The sequence below is a fragment of the Anopheles gambiae genome, chromosome 3, assembly GCF_943734735.2.
Source record: "Anopheles gambiae chromosome 3, idAnoGambNW_F1_1, whole genome shotgun sequence".
NCBI lineage: Eukaryota > Metazoa > Arthropoda > Insecta > Diptera > Culicidae > Anopheles > Anopheles gambiae.
The window spans coordinates 52261133-52282487 of record NC_064602.1 but is presented as its reverse complement, the minus strand read 5'-3'; the positions used below and the strand labels follow the sequence as shown (position 1 = coordinate 52282487).

Below are 21355 nucleotides of genomic sequence, written 5' to 3'. Positions count from 1 at the left end.
TTTTGCTTCCAAGCAATTACGAGAAAAGTTCGCAAGGTAGTGTGACGGGTAACTGGTGCATACACTTCTTCATAATCCAGTCCATATTGTTGTTTATAGCCTTGCGCGACCAGTCTGGCTTTATGTTTAACTATTTCATCATCTTGATTCTCTTTGATTTTGAAAACCCATTTCGAACCTATTACCGTTTTACCCTTTGGAAATGGTACGAGTTCCCAAGTATTGTTTTGTTTGTGAGAGTTAATTTCTTCTTCCATCGCATTTTTCCAATTTGGTTCTTTCATTGCTTCGCGGTAATTAACTGGTTCTTATTTCGCGCAAGCTGCTACTCCCATGGCTAAATCAAGGATATAATCGTTTAAATGTTTAGGTAGTTTTACTTTTCTCTTTTCTGGTGGTAACTGTTCTTTAGTTGTTTGAATATCAGTTTCAGCATCCGTGAATTCATCATTAGAATCATCCTTAACCGTTTGATCATTACTGGTTTCTGATGGCTCCTCCAACAATGATTCAATATTAACTTCTTCCGAAGTTTCTTCTTTATCTTCAATAAAACGAACATCTCGGCTTATGGTGATTTCATCAGTTTCTAAATCAACAAAACGATATCCTTTATGTTCTAAGGAATATCCAACGAACGTTAGTTTTCGGGCTTTATGATCGAGCTTGCTTCGTTTTACATCGGGTATATGTACATACGCTTGACTTCCAAAAAGGCGAATATGGCTCAAATCTGGCTTTCGACCCCACCACAATTCATAAGGTGTTTTAGGAACAGTTCTCGACGGAAGCCGATTTATAAGATAGGTAGCTGTTTGAACGGCTTCTCCCCAGAAACGCTTGTCTATGTTTGCATCCAGCAACATACAGGTAGCCATTTCAGTGATAGTTCTATTTTTACGTTCAGCCACACCATTGGACTGAGGTGAATATGGTGTGGTGTACTGTGGCTTTATACCCTCTTCTTTATAAAATTTACGTAGCTCTGTATTATTAAATTCTCCACCACCATCTGAACGAATAACCCGAGGCTTACGTCCAAAATTGTTTTCTACCCATCGTACATATTCTTTAATATTTTCTACTGCATCAGATTTTTTTTTCATTAAGTATGTAACTGTATATCTACTGAAATCATCAGTAATGTGCATCATGTAACGGTTACCGCTGGGTGTTTCAGTTTTCGATGGCCCCCATACGGCGGTGTGCACTAAATCAAGAATTTTGTTTGATTTTCTATCAGAGGCTGTTGGAAAAGGAGATCTACATGATTTACCTTTCATGTAACATTCACATGTTATTCTTAAACCACAATCACTCACCCTTATTCCGGTTCCTAGATCTTCTCTATACATTCTCTCAATCGCTGACCAGTCACGATGCCCAAGCCGTCTATGCCATTGATGTTGACAATCTGCTTTGTGTTTTACCAGTAATGCAGTCATCGAGGTTTCTACCTCGTCTAGAAAATATAACCCACAGTTTATAGATCCTGTAGCTACCACTGCACCACCGGCACTCACAATTTGACATCCCTTTTCATTGAATGTCACTTCCAGGTTCTTTTGTGCTAATTTCCCGACAGAAAGAAGATTAGTAGAGTGCCCGGGTACGAATCTAACATCATGCATTTCGATTTGCATTATTTTGCCGGAACCATCAATGCCCTGTATAATGCCTTTTCCTTCGCCACGAATTTGTGATTTGTTACCGTCGGCCATGGTGATGAATCCACCTTCGTATTCATCTAATGATGTAAAAAATGATCGATTATTGGTCATATGCGCACTAGCGCCACTGTCGATGACCCAGCTATGCGACTTTTCTATTCTGCCCACCGTGAACGCTATTGTTCGCGAGTCGCTTTGTGCTGCTTTTGCTCTTCCGGAATTATTACCGGCACTAGTAGATTGCTCTTCATTTTTCTTGATAGTCAAAAATTTCCTACAATTCTGCTTGAAATGGCCTGGTTTCTTGCAGAAATGGCATGTGCGTACCCCACCACCTAATTGATTATTGAATGGCTTACCCTCAGCAGACCGCATAGCCTTTTCAGTTTTAGAAGATTCACCTTCTCGTCTTTCCATTTGACGATTATATTCATCGATAAGTTTAGATTTTACTCCTTCAAGAGATATGTCTTCGTCTGAACGACTATCTAACGCTGTAACTAAACCATCATACGAAGCTGGTAAACTGCGCAATAACATGCACACTTTTGTATCTTTATCTAATAATGCTGTACCTGCAGCTTCGAGGCGGTCGAATAAATCGTCGAAAATGCGCAGGTGATCTTCCACGTTACCTTGTGTTGCCAGGTTTGTCGCACATAATTTCTTCAAAAGAGATACTCGAACAGATCGTGTCGTTTTCTGGTGGTATGTTTTCAATTTGTCATAAACGTCGTGTGCAAACACGGAATTCTTCACCAGTGGTAATTGGCTATCGTCGATTAGTAATATTATTGTGGCCTTTGCTTTTCGGTCTGTTGTCTTCCAAAACGGGGTGCGCTCGATTTCTGGGGGAATGGGTGATTCTACAACATCCCACAAATTTTCTCGACTCAGAAGCATTTCTATCCGAATACTCCATGTTTGCCAGTTGCTCCCATTTAGCTTATCGATTGTGAATTTTTCTCACTCATTTTTCACGTCGTAGCAGCACTGATTTTACAATGTTAAAAGAAATCCCTATCCGGCTCTTCTCGGCCGAATCTTTCAGCTGAATGTAATACTCTTGTTTTGAGTCAACTTGCTGGGCCCATAACCTGTTGAACGCAGTCAATGTTAATCATTCGCTGAGTAAAACAAAAGAGGACAAACCAATTTGTTCTGCTGCGCAACTCCACGTTTTATTCACATCTTTTTTTTTTTTATCCACACACGGAAGCTGTCAGCGCGGCTCGATGACAGCTAAAACACAGTTCAATGTCTTAGCCATATTATGGCGTGGAAACACCGTTCAGAGGAACAGGGTTTATAGGAACAGGGTTCTTCGGCATGACTTCCAACACGACTCTCGCGTGTCAAACAACTCGGTCAACCTCTGGACCGTTTCCGCAAACGAAAAATCTCCCGCTTTCCGGGGCAATATAAACGACGTGTACCTGTCGTGCTCGACCGGACCTAACTTCCTCATCAACAGCCTGACTTTCGCGGCTTCATCTATACGCTCTGCATCCTTCCTAAACAGCTCCTCATATCTCGCAAACCACCCACCGAACGTTACACCTCCTTCCTCATCATAACGAAATTCCGTTATATTTCTCGCTAGCGTGTCAATGATCTGCTCGGGGTGTACCGCGGCCGTAGACGCACCTAAGTTATTTAAACGCTGGCATAATAATTCACTTATAAGCTGCTGCTGCTGTGCCATCTGCTTTTGTACCTGCTGTAGCGTTTGCATCATCGTATTATCACTTCCACTCAAATACGGACCTGTACTTTGGTGCTGCGGTGCGGGAGCCGACTGCGATGGCGCTGTTGGAGCTGACAGCAATGGCGCCTGACCACCGTGGAACAGTGGCAATGACCCGGATTGCGATGGCGGTTGCGCACTTATCTGCAACGACGCGGCATCTTCACTTCGCTGCATACCACCGAGAATGCACTGGTCGCCCAAAAGATGCACGTTGGGTTGCAGCATCGCACCGTTCTGCGAAATTAGCCCTCCGCTCGCGCTAGCTAGCCCAAGCGATGAACGACGCATCTCCTCGTCCATGGCACCAGTCTCCTCAGAGGACATCCTTCGCCGCTTGGGTCGCGGAATTTTCACTCGGATAAATAAACGAAACAACAAACAATTAGAAACTCGTCGCCACTTTTGTGTTTAGGACTGGTGCACAATTGAGGATATTAAGGACACACGCGGCTCTTCTGTATCAACCACTTATATTCTAATATAAATAACATATATGCTACAAGACTATTGTGTGTGTCGGGTCGCGGCCTATGATCGAGTGCCGACCCTCGGTAGCCCGATCGCTCCCGAAGCCCTTAACGACCATTCGGACGTCGGATGCTGTCAGTTGCACGACAGCATCGAGTCGCGGTTACACTGCACCGTTTCTGTACACAACACTCCTCCTTCCAAATTTACCGTTCTTCCTACTCTCGATCTTTTTTCTTCTTACCGCGTCCGGGGTACCATCAGAGCTGCGCGCTGGCTTTAGTTTTTCCTCCTCTCGTTCTTCCTTTCTCCTACCGCTCCCGGGGGCTGCGCGCATTTCGACAGATTCTTAGCGCAATCCAGTGCGTTGCTTTGTGGCTGAGTTGTGCTGAACGCTGTCAATAAAAATGAACCAATAATTAATGTATATAGTACGTATTACTTTGGATAGTTTTGCGTATATGATGAGAGCAACACTTACCTTAATATTTTAAAACTGGAAAACAATTTCTTTCCGTCACCCACTTTGAAGATTGTTGATGATGCCAACACGTAGGCGTTGATGAATGGCGCATGCACCTGTAACTTTGAAGACGGTAAGCATTAGTTGAATTATTACATTGAAGCACATATGAGATCAAGAAACTTACCTCAACAAGTTAGCTAGGATAAATCATTCCACAATGGAAGAAGAAGCAACACTGCGCAAAACGTAAACAAGGAAAGTAGGGGACACAAGAAATCGCACATCACTCCCGCACATCCTTCCACAACAAAAGTTCAGGACAGACTGAGGATGCTTAACACCCGGATGAGTGCGATAGCAGAAAAAATCATGGTAGATCGAGAGAGATGGGTAGACTCGGTAAAGCGCAATCCGGTAGAGCCCCTCCAGAGCCCCCTCCAGGGTAGATGCATGTGTGTGTGGCCAACGAAAGACTTCAGACCCCGCTCCTCGCGTTTTTCATCCATCATTTTTTGTCACACGCACACACCTCTACACGCGCGGCAGTTTGCTGTCCAAAATCTAGAGAAAGAAGACAGGGCATCTCGCTTTGGCACACAGAAAAATCTCTGAGCAACTTCGGCTCTGCTACTTGGGATGTACCCAAGCACTACAACCATATGCCCGGAGATGATCCACTTTTGGTTTTCTTTTGAACCACATTTCGTATGGAGTATTATTCACCGCGTTGGATGGCAAAGATTTTGCAAGTAAGCCGCACAAATTACTGCTTCCCCCCAATATGTTTTGTTCAAACCAGCACCCAAAAGCATCACGGCTGTCATTTCCTGCAAATACCGGTTTCTTCTTTCTGCAACTCCGTTTTGTTGCGGCGTGTATGCGGTTGATGTTTGCAGCAAAATACCTTCTTTTCTATAGAAGTTTTCCAATTTTTCACTTGTATACTCTCCGCCTCCGTCCGATCGAATCACTTTTGGTATTTTCCCGAGCTGATTTTTCACTAATCTCACAAAATTTATTATCTTGTCACACGCATCCGATTCCGATACACATATGTGTATCGACTGTAATCGTCGATTAGTGTTAGGAAATAACGATTTCCACTCGGGGTTTCGACCGGCATGGGGCCACACACATCACTGTGCACTATTTCTAGTATTTCGTTAGTGCGTCGCTCAGCGCATTTCGGGATCTTTGTTCTAGACAATTTTCCCTCCAAGCACACTTCACAAGTGAAATCACACGCGCATGTTTTTACACCAGCACAAGTACACATATTTTTCTTGAACAAATTTTGTATCGCACTATTTTCATGGTGGCCGAATCGCTTATGCCACTGATGCACACAACAATCACCATTATTCTCGCATACAACGTATGCTGATTCTGTATGGTGCGTGTATAGGTTATTGCGCAAGGAACCTTGAATCATACAAACGTTGTTTTTGTGAATTTCACAGGACTCCTTTGTGAAGATTACTTGATAACCTTCCTCACTAAAACAAGCAACTGACAGCAAATTACTGCGTAAAGTCGGCACAAATAATACGTCTTTCACAAAAACTTTTCCTTTAGGGCCACTTACAGCACACTGTCCTAGACCTGTTGCTTTTATCGTTTTTCCATCCTCCAATGTTACATGTACGGCATCATGCTTGGAAAAACTATCTAACGTTTGAAACATCTTGACGTCGTTGCACATGTGCCGGCTGGCACCACTGTCAATTATCCAACTATTTCCACTCATCGCAGTCATAAGGTTTGCAAATACCTTTTGCTGTCCTTTATTCTTTTTGAACTTTGGACAATCTCGTCGAAAGTGTCAAGGTTTGCGACAATGATAACATATTACTTTGTCTTTTGGTGATTGAACGCTAACGCAGTTTCATCCGTTCCAACACTGGCACCACTCTCAGACCTTCTACGATATTCCTCACGCAATTTGTTCATTGCAAATTCCGAAGTCAACTCGGCTTCAGGGCGATTTTCCAGGGACACTATCAGGCTATCATACGATTGCGGTAAACTCGACAATATTAGCGCCATAAACACACGATCCTTGAGTCCCTCATCTACTGCTTGTAGACGTGTATGCAGTTTTACCATTTCATTGAGATGAGCCGGTAAATTTCCATTCTCTGGAAGTTTAAGGGAACACAATTTCCTTAGCACGCATAGCACTGATGGAAGCCCGCTACTCTTATGAACAGAGCAGAGTGAGTCCCACATTTCTTTCGCGGTTTGCTTATTCATAATATGAACCAGTTGGTTATCGTCCACCGTTGCACTAATCACTCCACGCGTCTTTGCATCACCAGTTTTCCAGTCATTAGTCGGAATTTCCGGCTTAGCATCTATCACATACTTGGATAAATCTTGCCGCAATAATTCCATCTCTACACGGAATTTCCAAATTTCAAAATTATCCTCTCCCAAACGAGGGAGTACCACTTGCAAAGACGTCATGATTACACCGGAGTTTTTACTACAACAGAAGAATTACTGGCACAAACACTGGGCCCTTAACCTGTTAAATAACGACGAAAAGCAAACCATCAACCGAGAGAAATGAACGCGACGAACTTTGAACAAAAAGAATAACGACCAAGCTTCGATGTTAATTCTTTTTGTTCCTGAGACGCAACTGTACAAGTTCACAATTTTCGATCGCTTATATACTACCGTACGCCAGTACTGTCAAACCCAAACAACAAAACGTTGCTTATTCTTAACAAGGCCGTCCATTCAAACAAATAACAGATGTGACACACTTATCAAAAACAACCGAAACGCACAACATAAGCAGGAACAGTATGTAACCCAAAGCATGAACAGTATATGCGTTAAACCCAAAACAGGAACATAGTGACAAGAACCATCGTTCTTGTCAACAAAAGACAAACGTAACTAGCTGAGTGAAAACAATAACTTTCCAACATACAACCCGGAACCAAATATGAGAAACCCTTAACTTCTTTTGAGTATAAATAAAACCAACTCCGATCATGGGAAGTCAGATTCGTTCGGACTGTCAGGATAGGACTATGCCCATCCAACATCTATCGACTTCTCATTTAAAGAGTTTAGTTATATCCCCCTACCTAAGGTAAGGCCTCTAAACTCCAACGTTTCCAGTAAGGGAAACCTCCTAAAGGTTTCTATGATCGCTTGGACGATCAAGTGTCGAAAAGTACAGTTAAAGTACAGTTGTACGATCATCGCATTACTTGGCGACCGTAACATTATCCAAACCCATTACATGGTGACCGTAGCTATCGTCCGAACTCATTACATGGCGACCGTAGCTATCGTCCGAACTCATTCTTCTTCGTTTTTTTTTTTTTTTTTTTGGCTCAACAACCGATGTCGGTCAAGGCCTGCCTGTACCAACTTGTGGGTACGTATGGCGCGGCGCGATCTATTTGGGGATTGAACCCATGATGGGCATGTTGTTAAGTCGTACGAGTTGACGACTGTACTACGAGACCGGCTCCGTCCGAACTCATTACACGGTGAAAAAGCTGAAGGCCCTTTTTGGGAGAGCTGAAACGCTTGTGAGTAAGCGCTACAAGTGTTTGCAGCTAACGAAATCTCGTACGGAGGATTTCGTATCGTTTGTTTGCCGCGTGAACCGCTCCTGCGTCAACTTTCAGCTGTCCGCAATGAGCGAGGAGCAGTTCAAATGCCTGATATTAGTGTGCGGCTTAAAAGATGATGCTGATGCGGACGTGCGCACGAGACTTCTCTCTCGTATCGAGGAGAGAACCGACGTCACGCTAGAGCAGCTCTCCGCTGAGTGTGAGCGAATCTCCAGCTTGAAGGTGGATAGCGCCATGATCGCTACTCAGGCGGAGGAGCAAATCCTAGCACTAAGAAGTAGAAGCAATGCACAACATCAGGCGAGCAAGTGGAAACAAAGAAAGCAGTACCAGCATACGAGGAACAGTGATAATGTAAACAAACCACCTGGGCCGTGTTGGTTATGTAGTGAGGCTCATTGGGCAAGTGAGTGCTCATATGCTCTGCACAAGTGTCACGATTGTAACGTAACCGGTCACCGAGAAGGTTTTTGCAACCAGCAGAAAAGAGGCAACAAAAAGGGGAAGTACAAGAAAAAAAACGCACGTCGGTGGACATGCGTACGGTGACGGTCAATGTTTGTAATGTCCAGCAAGCTAGAAAATTTGTTAACATTTTCATCAACAGTAACAGGGTCCGCCTGCAGCTTGACACTGGTTCGAATATTACAGTAATCGGACGAGAAATGTGGCAGCAGCTGGGTAAGCCAACACTGAAGCCGGTAACAGTCCACGCAAAAACAGCATCTGGGTCCCGCCTTGAATTGGATGGTGAATTCGAGGCACAGATAACGATCGGTGACAGAACGCGGTCTGCTGTTATATGCGTTATGGACTCGGCCTTACATCTTTTGGGGACCGATATGATAGCAACGTTCGAGCTCGGTGCCGTCCCCATGGACCAGTTTTGCAACAAGGTGGAAGCAGAGGGAGTGAAATGGGAGAGCCGATTCCCTGCATTGTTTAAAGGCAACGGATTGTGCACCAAGGCGAATGTACAGATTCAGCTCAAGCCAAATCACCGTTCTGTGTTTTGTCCTAAGCGCCCGGTAGCGTACGCGATGCGAGCAACGGTGGACAAGGAGCTCGATCGCTTAGAGGATCTAGGGGTGATTACTCCGGTGGATTATTCGGACTGGGCGGCCCCAATTGTGGTGGTGAGGAAGCAGAACGGCAGCGTGCGGATTTGTGGAGATTATTCAACTGGGTTGAATGCAGCTCTTCAATCGTACGAATATCCACTCCCACTCCCAGAGGATATTTTTGCAAAACTGGCACAATGCAAGTATTTTTCAAAAATTGATCTAACGGATGCATTCTTGCAGGTACAAATTAAAGAGGAATATCGTCCACTCCTGACGATTAACACGCATCGCGGATTGTACCATTACAACCGTCTACCGCCTGGCATTAAAATTGCTCCAGCCGCGTTCCAGCAACTCATCGATGCAATGCTCTCCGGCCTAAAATGTACATCTGAGTATATGGATGATGCAGTTGTTGGTGGCAAAACAGAACGCGAGCACGATGAGAATTTGCTCAACCTTTTCCGGCGCATAAAAGAGTACGGATTTACAATCCGAGCGAAAAAGTGTTCGTTTAAAATGCCAAGGATAGAGTACCTGGGTTTTGTTATCAACAGACAGGGTCTCAGACCAAACCCAGCGAAAATAGATGCGATCCTGAAGATGCCAGCACCGACGAACGTTAGTGAGGTTCGGTCCTTTCTGAGTGCTGTGAATTATTACGGCAAATTTGTACCAAAGATGCGAGAATTGCGATACCCGCTGGATGCATTGCTCAAAAACGACACCAAATTTGTTTGGACACGGGAGTGCGCAAATGCTTTTAACAGGTTCAAAGATCTGTTAGCATCCGACTTGCTGCTGACGCACTACGACCCGAATGCAGAAATAGTGGTCTCTGCCGATGCATCGTCGGTTGGACTAGGCGCGACCATAAGCCACAGGTACGCGGATGGCTCGCTGAAGGTTGTTCAGCACGCATCGAGAGCCCTTACAAAGGCTGAAGCAAACTATAGCCAAATTGACCGCGAAGGTTAGGCGATTATATTTGCTGTGAAAAAGTTTCATAAGATGCTGTTTGGGCGCCACTTCCGACTGCAAACCGATCATCGACCCTTGTTGCGGATTTTCGGGTCACATAAGGGTATATCAGTGTACACGGCAAATAGGTTGCAGCGGTTTGCATTGCAGTTGCTGATGTACGATTTTACCATCGAGAACGTGCAAACCGATAAGTTTGGCAATGCGGACGTGCTCTCAAGGCTGATACACGAGCACGCAAAACCGGATCCGGAATACGTAATCGCAAGCGCTGAGTTGGAAAATGATGTAAGTTCCATAGCATCATACTGTATTAATATATTTCCACTCAATTTTAGAGACGTTGCGAAGGCCACAGAGTCCGACCCTGTCCTGAAGAAGGTTTACGGATACATCATGGAAGGGTGGCCCCAAAATGTCGCGTATGCTGCAGAGCTGGCTTGCTTTTACCACAGAAGCGAAGCCCGGTGCGTGGTTGCATTTTGTTTGGGGAAAGAGTGGTGATCCCTAGCAAGCTGCAGCAGCGTTGCTTGAAGCAACTACATGAAGGGCACCCCGGTATCCAGCGAATGAAGTCGAAGGCCCGGAGTTACGTGTACTGGCCATCCGTTGACATAACGGAGCACGTAAAGGGATGCCATGCTTGTGCGATAGCGGCAAAGACTTCACCTCGCGAAAACCTGTTCCCTGGCCAGCGACACAGAAACCTTGGGAACGTATTCACATCGATTTCGCTGGGCCAATCGATGGTGACTATTTTCTGATCGTGGTAGACGCGTTTACCAAGTGGCCAGAGGTGATACGAACGCGAAGTACCACATCAGGAGCAACGATCGCGATACTGAGGTCAATCTTTGCGAGATTTGGATACCCGGAAACGATGGTGAGCGACAACGGGCCACAATTTGTCAGCGCTGAGTTTTCGGAGTATTGCAGTAGTCGCGGTATACAGCACGTCACAACTGCGCCATTCCATCCGCAATCGAATGGGCAGGCGGAGCGCTTTGTTGACACCTTTAAGCGGTCGATGAGGAAGATCCAGGAAGGGGGAACAACGCAGGACACAGCCCTTGACGTTGTAGCGACCTTGCCCGCTACGATCCGTTTTCGATAAGGCTACGTGTAGCTGCGGCTAAAGGGGCGGCCGTGAGAATAAATATTGCGGATAGTTGCGAGAGGCGAACCGAAAACCGAGAGAGCGAGCGATCGGACGAAGCGGTACGATGATCGAGCGGTTTTGCGGCGCGATGGCGAAAAAAAGATGCGGCACTTTGGTAACGGTTATCAGGTGGTTTGGTGGTGGTTTTGGCTTGTGCAATAAAGTTTTAGTTGGTTTGGCGTAATATCAAATAAAAATAATTTATTTATTTTTAAAAAGAAAGTAGTTAGTCGTTTCATGTGGTGACAGCGGAAAAGCGCAAAAATTTTAGCGCAGGTAACATTTCTGACTGGTGTGCAAAAAACGGGATTAGCTGGTGAATTTTTTTTTTTTTTGGTTATTGGTGGCGGAAAATAGCAGCGTTATAGTGGGTGATATTAAATTATAGTGAATAATACTACACATAAGTTCTTTGTAATCTTTTATTACTTCGTTTTAAATATAATAAAAAAAAAATACATAAATAGTTAAGATAGTTTGTACGATCTTTCTCTTTGTAATTTATTCCCAAATCCTTCATTTTATTTTCGTGCGTAAGGTGATGAACAATAGGGTATTAGCACTTAGAAATAGAGCAATTCAAATTAATACAGGTAGCTTAACTAATATTTGTGCATTCCAACCTACATCATAATTTTGACGTTTCCTCATAGAGCAAGTCACAGTCTGATCGCACTTCAACATTTCGACTGTTTTTGCGCGTGTTTTTCAATCTCATATCGCTTCTGCACGCGCTCAACTAGTCCATCTCTGGTCGATTTATCATCCAGTGATAAGGTTTTCATCAAGTGTACAAACCCCGCAGCTTAATTTCCATTCGAAGATTGAATCAAAACCGCATCGTGCCGGGATCATATACACTCAACCTCGCGTGTGTTAGTGTGTTGTCGTTCGTTTCTTTCTTCATCATGGCCGAATCCTGCCCCTCCTGTGCTGCTCCTGTAACGAGTGATGACTCCTATAAGTGTGTTGGCTTCTGTAATACCACTTACCACTTTTGCTGCTTGAGTGTGTGTGAGGTGGTCATGTCCGAGCTGAAACGTCCTGACTCACAAACTCTTTGGATCTGCACTAGCTGCAATGAATCACGCGCCGGTAAGGGATTTTCACTTAATGGAATGCTAGCTGCTCTTTCAAACCTGAAGCTGGAGCTTCTTGGAGAATTTGATTGTCGTCTCACGGACGCCTTGGACGCAGTCAAGAAAGATGTTCTAGCCGCGTTCCATGCTACTAATGCTAACACGCACACTACGTTACTTACTGCTCCCCCTGACTTACCGCTTCTAACGAATAATTCTGTGGCCACTCCTATAAGCTCTCGCCCCGGTGAGCTCGATCGTAACTCACAAAACGCACCATCCCGAAATCCACCTAAGCGGAGGCTTGTTGATTTTACCCCGCCGGATACCAACCCTAATGCCCCACTGCTCACGGGTACAGCGCCTATATCAACATCGTCTCGTGCCGTGTTGACAGTCCCATTAAGTGATACTAACTCTAATAGGTTTTGGTTATACCTTACCCGCATAGCTCCGTCGGTCACAGACGTCGAGATGATGGAAATGATAACAACACAACTGGGCACTGATGACGTCATCATAAATAAGCTGTTGCCCCGCGACCGCGATCCTAGCACTCTCACTTTTATCTCATTTAAAGTAGGGATGTCGCTTGAGTTCCGAGAAAGGGCACTCTCCTCTCATACCTGGCACAAAGGAATAATATTCAGAGAATTCATCGATCACCGTTCATCCGCTGCTCAAAATTTTTGGCGCCCACCCACACGACAACTGCCACTAGATGCCCACAATCCATCGCAACACACTTCGCAACCGAATCCAAACAACGCAGAACCACCGATCGAGACACTATTCACGACAACACCAGACGAATAACCTCCGTTACTCCGCTTCACGACAACATCACAGTCCATCAAGCCGCCGTATCATCTCACTCTCTCACCATCTACTATCAGAACGTGAGAGGATTACGCACTAAATTACTCAACGTGAGACAAGCCCTGGCTGAGAACAATTTCGATGTGTACGCCCTTACCGAAACATGGCTAGACGACTCCGTGCCTTCCTCTCTCCTTTGCGACAATAATTACGAGATCTACCGTTGTGACCGTTGCTCAAATACCAGTTCTCGCTCTCGTGGAGGCGGTGTCCTGATAGCATGCTCATCCAAGCTCACTTCGTATTCAATTTCGCACACCTTCACGTCACTGGAGCTTTCATGGGTATGCATCAAGTTCGTTAATTTATCTCTGTTTATTGGTGTCATCTACATTCCACCTGATCGCAGCTCATGTGTAGAAATCCTGGATTCACTAAATGAGAGTGTGTGTCTCATTACGGAACGTATGAAACCATCCGATCAGTTACTGTTGCTCGGAGATTTCAACACTCCCTCTCTCTCTTGGCTCCCGTCGCCGACGCTACCGCTTCATTTCACCTCGACCAGCACCTCTACGGGAAATGCAGCTCTCATTGATGGAATGTCGTTTAACGGCTTGCTTCAATTGTCAGGAGTAAAAAATTCTCGTGACCGTCAACTTGATCTTATATTCGGAAATACGACCGCTGCCGAGTTATGCTCTTCAGTGCTGGAATCTCCCCTACCCCTTGTGGCGCTTGATCAACATCATCCTGCACTTGAACTATCCGTTAAGTTTGCAACCCCCGTCATCCAACAACATCAACCTAAATCACACCGATCTCGATACCGAAGATTTAAATTCCGTAGAACGAATATAAGAAAGCTATGTGATATCATCTTGCAGACCGACTGGTCTTTCATCGAACAATGCAGCAACATCGACGAAGTAGTATTTAAGTTCAACAATGTAATCACCTCCTCCTTTCCTCTATGCTGTCCACTCCTGAAACCCTCCCCCAGTCCCCCATGGTCGAACAGGTCGCTTAGAGCTTTGAAGGCCGATAAAAACCGCACTATCCGGGCATATGATCGTTCGCGTCATCCATATTTCCAACGGATCTATAAATATGCAGACAAAGCTTACCGTACATATAACAGTGCTTGCTACGCGTCCTATGTTGTGCGCCTACAGGACCGATTCTCGACAAATGCAAACTTTTTGCAAAGTACCTGTCAAGTGTGTTTGTCGATCCTGCCGCCCATCAGTTCCCAGTATCCGAAGGACTTTCTACAACGCCTCCCGATGTTTTCTCATGCAACAATGTGCCTATTACCACGCAAAGTGTCCTTGCCGCCATGAGCAAACTGAAGCCTTCGTTCTCTCCTGGTCCTGGCGGTATTCCATCTTCCATATTAAAACAATGTGCAACGTCTCTTGCTCCCCTTCTGTCCCGTATTTACTCCAGATCAATCCAAGAGGGTTCCGTTCCCACAATATGGAAATCTGCATTTCTTATTCCCATTCACAAAAAGAACGATCGCTCTTTATGTTCTAATTACCGCGGTATTGCTATACTATGCTCAATGTCCAAAATTATGGATTCGATTGTTCATTCGTACCTGTCTCCTATTGTCTCCAGCTATATATCTCCTCTCCAGCATGGCTTTATGCCCAAAAGATCCACCGTTACAAACCTTATGTGTCTATTATCTGTTATATATCCGGCTCTTTCATCCGCAAGCCAAATTGACGCTATATATACCGATATGAAAGCAGCTTTTGATAGCATACCAATCAATCTCATGTTAGCTAAGCTTGAGAAACTTGGCTTCGGAGGTTACCTTTTAGATTGGCTCAGATCTTACCTTTCTGGCCGTTCCTACAAAGTACGTGTCTGCGATAGTTTCTCTGAAACATTCGCAGGTCCCTCTGACGTACCTCAAGGAAGTGTGCTCAGTCCTTTGCTTTTCATACTGTTTGTCAACGACTGTGTATCTGTGCTCCCTCAAAATAGCTGTCTTCTCTACGCCGATGATGTAAAAATCTTTTTACCTGTTGCCTCACCTCATGACTGTAATGTCCTCCAGCATGTGCTGGACAAATTTACTGATTGCTGTTGCCTCAATAGTCTCCGTTTATGTCCTCAAAAATGCTCTGTCATATCGTTTGGTCGTTCATCCCACAAAGTTCTCTGGAACTACTACATTTGTGGCTCTCAACTTGTTCGCGTCTCATCATTGAAAGATCTCGGTGTATGGTTGGACGAAAAATTACTGTTTAATGTACATGTCGAATTCGTCCTAAAAAAAGCCAACAAAGCTCTTGGATTAATCCTTCGTTTAGCATGCGAGATAAGAGATCCAATGTGCCTTAAGTCCTTATACTGCTGTTGGGTCCGTCCCACTCTTGAATACGCTGCAGTCGTTTGGTCTCCACCCGGTATCACTGCCATGGCTAGGCTAGAGAAGGTCCAACGCAAATTTACCCGTATTGCCATTCGTCGCTTCCTTCCTAATCAGTCTTCTATTCCTCCATATCATGTCCGTTGTCGCCTGCTTAGTCTGGAACCTATCCAAGCCAGACATTCTATCATCCAGTCCCTTTTTGTTGCCAATCTTCTCTCCTCTGACTTCGATTCCCCATCCCTCCTGTCGCGTATACCCCTTTATGTTCCGTCTCGACCCTTACGCCCGAGAGCTCCCCTCTACATTGAATTTCGCCGAACCCGTTACGGCCAAAATGACCCACTCCTACGAGCGTTAGCCACCTTCAATGACCACTCCGATCTCTTCGACTACCATATCCCACCCTCCCGTTTCCGCTCCCTCCTTCGCAACACTATCACCCTTCCCACTCCATAATTCGTTAACCCGTACATTCCTTCCTCTCCTTAGTTTTTAAGCAACATATTGTTAAGCCTTTGGCGGACAATTAAATTAATTAAATAAATAAAATAAATACAACTTAAACTCCACAACTGCTAGCGAATCCTGTATGAATCAGGAATATAGTTATAAAGAACGCCTCCAGATCCTCAAAGCAGAGCTTCTTAACCAAAGTGTCGAAATCGAGAGAGCGTTAAACGGTACAATTTCATGTATGGCGTACGAATTTCCGATAGAGAAAGCAATGCTTTACATTCCGGAATATCACGGAACAGCAAAAGATCTGGACGGTTTTCTATATCAAATAGAGTATTTTGCGAAACAAATTCCTGAAGGGGAATCAGAAGAAGACCTTATACGAACGGTAATGTTTAAATTGAAGGGAGAGGCTGCGGGTTCTTTTAATCGAATTTTGGATGATTCGTGGAACAGTGTTAAAATGAATCTGATAAAAGTGTTTGGAGAAAAGTTTAGCTTGGAAGCCATTTTCCAGCAAGTCGAGACGCTGCAACAAGAGGTCAATGAACCTTTTTCCAAATACAAAGAAAGAGTGATGAAACTTAAAGAACATATTATTAATAACGATAGAGCAAATACGGAAGATTCATACGCACTTAAAAACTTAAAAATACATTTCTTGGCTGGTTTAAAGAACCCGGAATCAAAAACTCTTGCGAGAACCAATAAGCATCTCAGTTTTGATGAACTTTTGGAATATCTCCAGGAAGAGGTAGTGCAAATCGAACATATCCGAAAGATCGAGGAAAGATTAAACCGCACGCAATTTTTCGAAACTTACAGCAATGAGAGTTCCATGAACCCGTGCCAAAACAGTTATAATTACACCTATCCAAATAACCAAACTGATCCTAACGTAGATTGTAGCACTGATAGTAGAAAACGCTGCGATAATGGTAACAGTAGCTTAAACCATTCACATATTAATAATTTTGGGATACCCCAACACAACAGTACAACATATAATACTAATCCTTCTAATTTTAATAATAATTATTCACGCCCGAGAAGATACTTTACACCATATAGAAACAATAACACACAAAACACAATACCTCAAAATAATTTTACACAAGGGCCTTCTCAAAACAACCTCTACACCAGAGCTGTTAGAGACAGCTCACACAATCACCAACAATCCGATAATCCGACTGGGAATCAAAAAAACTAAAACAAGGAGCACTAGTCAATCTTAATAAAAACACTGGTGTTCCTACAAGCCAAAATAATATATTCTTCTTCGGTTCATGTCAAGAACACCAGAATAAATCTGATAACGGTTTATGTAGCAATTTTGTAGAAGAGAGTGAATTGCTTAAGATCGATTATATTAAAGACGGTAAATTAATGGTCAAAATTTTATCGAAATGTATGGGAGCAAACAAATTTTATTATTTAATTGATACTGGAGCCTGCTTTAACTTTCTAAGTTTGGAATTAGCAAAAGAGCTTGGGGCATCCTCAATCGATTATAATGATAATATAAAATTTGCTAGTTTTGATGGAACAGTATCCGACACAGTAGGTTCAATTCTAATTAACTTACATATTGGTAGGTCAACATACCCAATAAAATTTTATATAATTAAAACACTTAATGTCCCAGGAATTTTGGGGGCAGAATTTCTAAAGGAATACACAGTAAAGGCCGATAAATACTTTCAAAGCATATCCTTAAAAATGCCAGTTAACGAAGAGGTCAATGAAAGTAATATTGAAAAATTACCTATTGATAGCTTTGAATACGATTTAGCTTCCCCACCAGAAGATTTTGAACTACTTCCACATATTGAGAAACAAGAAATAGATTGTGATGTAGTTGAAACAAGTAAGGAAATACAACTGATAGGTTCTGAAAGATATGTGGAATTGTTGAGAAAAATTAGTCTTGATCATTTAGATTAAAGAAAAATACAAATTTTGTTTGGAATGAAGGCTGTCAGCAAGCATTTGAAAAATTAAAACAACTTCTTACTTCTGAGCCTTTGTTAGTACGTCCTAACTATAATGATGTTATTGTAATCACTACTGATGCTAGTGATTACGCTCTCGGAGCAGTCCTTTCAAATGAGAAAACCATTGAAAGGCCAATTTCTTATGCTAGCAAAACTCTTGTGGGAGCAGAGAAACCATACTACCCAATCGAGAAGGAGCTCTTGGCGATCGTGTGGGCCGTAGAGCACTTTAAACATTATGTCTATGGACAGAAGTTTATCATATACACTGATCATAGACCACTAATGTCAATATGGAGACTCAAAGAAAATTCTCCAATTTTATCACGATTGCGATTAAGGCTCCAGGGATTAGAATGTGAAATAAGGTATAGAAAAGGGAAGGAGAATGTGGTTGCCGATTTTTTATCAAGGCTTCCTCAAATTAAACTGAGGGAAATACAAGAAGATGGACAAATTAAAACGGTAGCAGTCATCACACGCCAACAAATCAAGAAAACCCTTATTTCAAATAACGAAGTAGAGGAAAGTATCGGTGGGCAAACTATGATGAATACTAAACAGGCATATCACTGGGAAGATTTAATGAAAATGGATTTAGAAAGGGAAACAAGCAAACAAGAAATACATAGGAGGGACAAATTGAACAATTAAAAGAAAAAGCAAAACTAAAATTTCAAAATTACACACCAGGTGCTGATAAAGTGGAAATAGAAAGATCTGAAATTAACACCGTTCTTCACACGCACGAATGGAAGCGAAAAGCAAGCAAGCGAATTGATGGCATAGCGGCATAATATTCGATGTTCAATTAAAAGGTTGATCTGGTGCGGTTGAGCGGATGAATTTGATAGGACAGAGTTGATCAATTGCTCCCCCAGAGGTTGCTCTTAGCAGAGGATTGAACGAGCACACGGCAAATTATTAGACAGCACCTAAAACAATAAGATGAAACAATAAGCACAGCGAAGCAGGTTGTTCGATCCGTATACTTAGGTTGCGAGAGATGCTAATAAGCCAAGAAGCAAGAGATCCTTTATGAGAGACGAAGCGATTGCTGGTGCACGGTGCACGTTTATGCGACGGAAGTGGTAGGATAATTGAACACAATTGATAATATGCAAGCAGCAGGCTTAAAATAGAAGGCACATATGCAAATTTTCTTGCTTTCGAAAAAAAGTGTAATGACATGTAGCGACCTTGCCCGCTACGATCCGTTTTCGATAAGGCTACGTGTAGCTGCGGCTAAAGGGGCGGCCGTGAGAATAAATATTGCGGATACCCAGATAGCAAAGCCGAAGGCCTTTGTATGGGAGCCATCGCGCTGATCAAGGCTCACTTTTTCGCGCGCATAAAGCAAAATGTGCACGAAGGCGAAAAAAAACCCGAAAGCGCTTCGTGTCCTCTCTCGTGTTTCTAGTTTTATTCTCTCTCGCATGTCATCCTTACAGACAAAGAGAGCGAAATTTATAGGCGAGGGGCATGTAGAAACAGGGGGAAGGGGTTCGGTCGAAGTTGTATTCCCTACTAGCAATGAGAATGTAAAAGTGTGCGTCTTTCAGGCGAGGGGCATGTAGAAGCAGGGGGAGACGGTTGGAAATACGCGGAATTACGCGGCGGCGAGAGCGTGTTTTGCTTTCTACACAGTTTTCGCACTCACACAATCACACATGTGTGAATGTGTGCGTTCACTTTCAGCCAGCGCGCTCAGTTTGGTTTTCTCGCAGCGGCTTGCTGGTGTCGGTGTCTCGCTCGCACTAGTGCAGCGAGTGTTCCTCGTGCGTTCCCTTTCTTGCTACCACACAAAATCGTCAGTACAGTTCAAGCCTTCGCAGTGTGAGGCCGCGCGCGTTTTAGCCTAAGTCCCGGGCGCTCGATGTAATTTGAAGTGAAGTGTTGAAGTGTTGTTTATTTCAATTCACATTATTACGGCCTCGGTCGTATTTTCAAGTGTTGAAGTGTTGTGCACATTGAAATAAAGCAGCGTTAATCTTTCATAATTCAACATGAATATGTAAATTATGCTGCTTTATTTCAATGTTTTTTTACAGTATTCAACATACACAACATACAGGCAGTAAAGCGGGTGCTTGAAGTGACGATTTTTTTTAATTATTTATAATAAAAAATATGTGTGGTTTTGTGGCAAGATTGTGGTTAGCGATGTGTGGAACTATGCCTTAAGTTTCAATAAAGTGTAAAAATATCAAACGATGTAATTAAATTTATTTCGATGCATGCGATTTTATTACGCAGCAAATCAAAGTGAACGAAAGCGCACAGCGCACAACGCGCAACGAAAGAAAAGAGGGGGAGGGGGTGTTCAGCGCAGCGCGCAAGTGCGGCAACAGCGCAGCGCAAACCGAAAGAAACACGAGAGAGCAAGAACAGCTGATCCGCGTATCCAGCGCAGCGCGAGAGGAAAAAAACGGGAGGGAGGGGGTATCAGCTGATCAGCTGTTTTGTATCGCGAGAGCGCCCCGTGTAATTTGAAGGCATGCGAGAGAGCGCTGCGCGCGCTCACTCTCAATTCGGAAAAAAATCGCTTCCGCTCGACTACCCTACTAGCAATGAGAATGTAAAAGTGTGCGTCTTTCAGGCGAGGGGCATGTAGAAGCAGGGGGAGACGGTTGGAAATACGCGGAATTACGCGGCGGCGAGAGCGTGTTTTGCTTTCTACACAGTTTTTGCACTCACACAATCACACATGTGTGAATGTGTGCGTTCACTTTCAGCCAGCGCACTCAGTTTGGTTTTCTCGCAGCGGCTTGCTGGTGTCGGTGTCTCGCTCGCACTAGTGCAGCGAGTGTTCCTCGTGCGTTCCCTTTCTTGCTACCACACAAAATCGTCAGTACAGTTCAAGTCTTCGCAGCGTGAGGCAGCGCGCGTTTTAGCCTAAGTCCCGGGCGCTCGATGTAATTTGAAGTGAAGTGTTGAAGTGTTATTTATTTCAATTCACATTATTACGGCCTCGGTCGTATTTTCAAGTGTTGAAGTGTTGTGCGCATTGAAATAAAGCAGCGTTAATCTTTCATAATTCAACATGAATATGTAAATTATGCTGCTTTATTTCAATGCTTTTTTTACAGTATTCAACATACACAACATACAGGCAGTAAGGCGGGTGCTTGAAGTGACGATTTTTTTAATTATTTATAATAAAAAATATGTGTGGTTTTGTGACAAGATTGTGGTTAGCGATGTGTGGAACTGTGCCTTAAGTTTCAATAAAGTGTTAAAATATCAAACGAGTTTGATGTGTTTAAGTTTTATTTCGATGCATGCGATTTTATTACGCTGCAAATCAAAGTGAACGAAAGCGCACAGCGCACAACGCGTAACGAAAGAAACGGGGGGGAGGGGTTGTCCAGCGCTACGCGCAAAGTGCGGCAACAGCGCAGCGCAAACCGAAAAGAACGCACGGGAGGGGGTGTTCAGCGCAGCGCGCAAGTGCGGCA

At 43.8% G+C, this 21355-nt stretch overlaps 1 long non-coding RNA gene across 1 annotated transcript; it reads left to right on the top strand.

Moving 5' to 3' along the window:
• The first annotated feature begins 20458 nt into the window (after positions 1-20458).
• On the top strand, positions 20459-21148 carry LOC133392938 (uncharacterized). The gene is made up of 2 exons (XR_009765905.1): positions 20459-20812; positions 20987-21148. It is a non-coding gene; the product is annotated as an uncharacterized LOC133392938 (long non-coding RNA).
• The last annotated feature ends 207 nt before the right edge of the window (positions 21149-21355 follow it).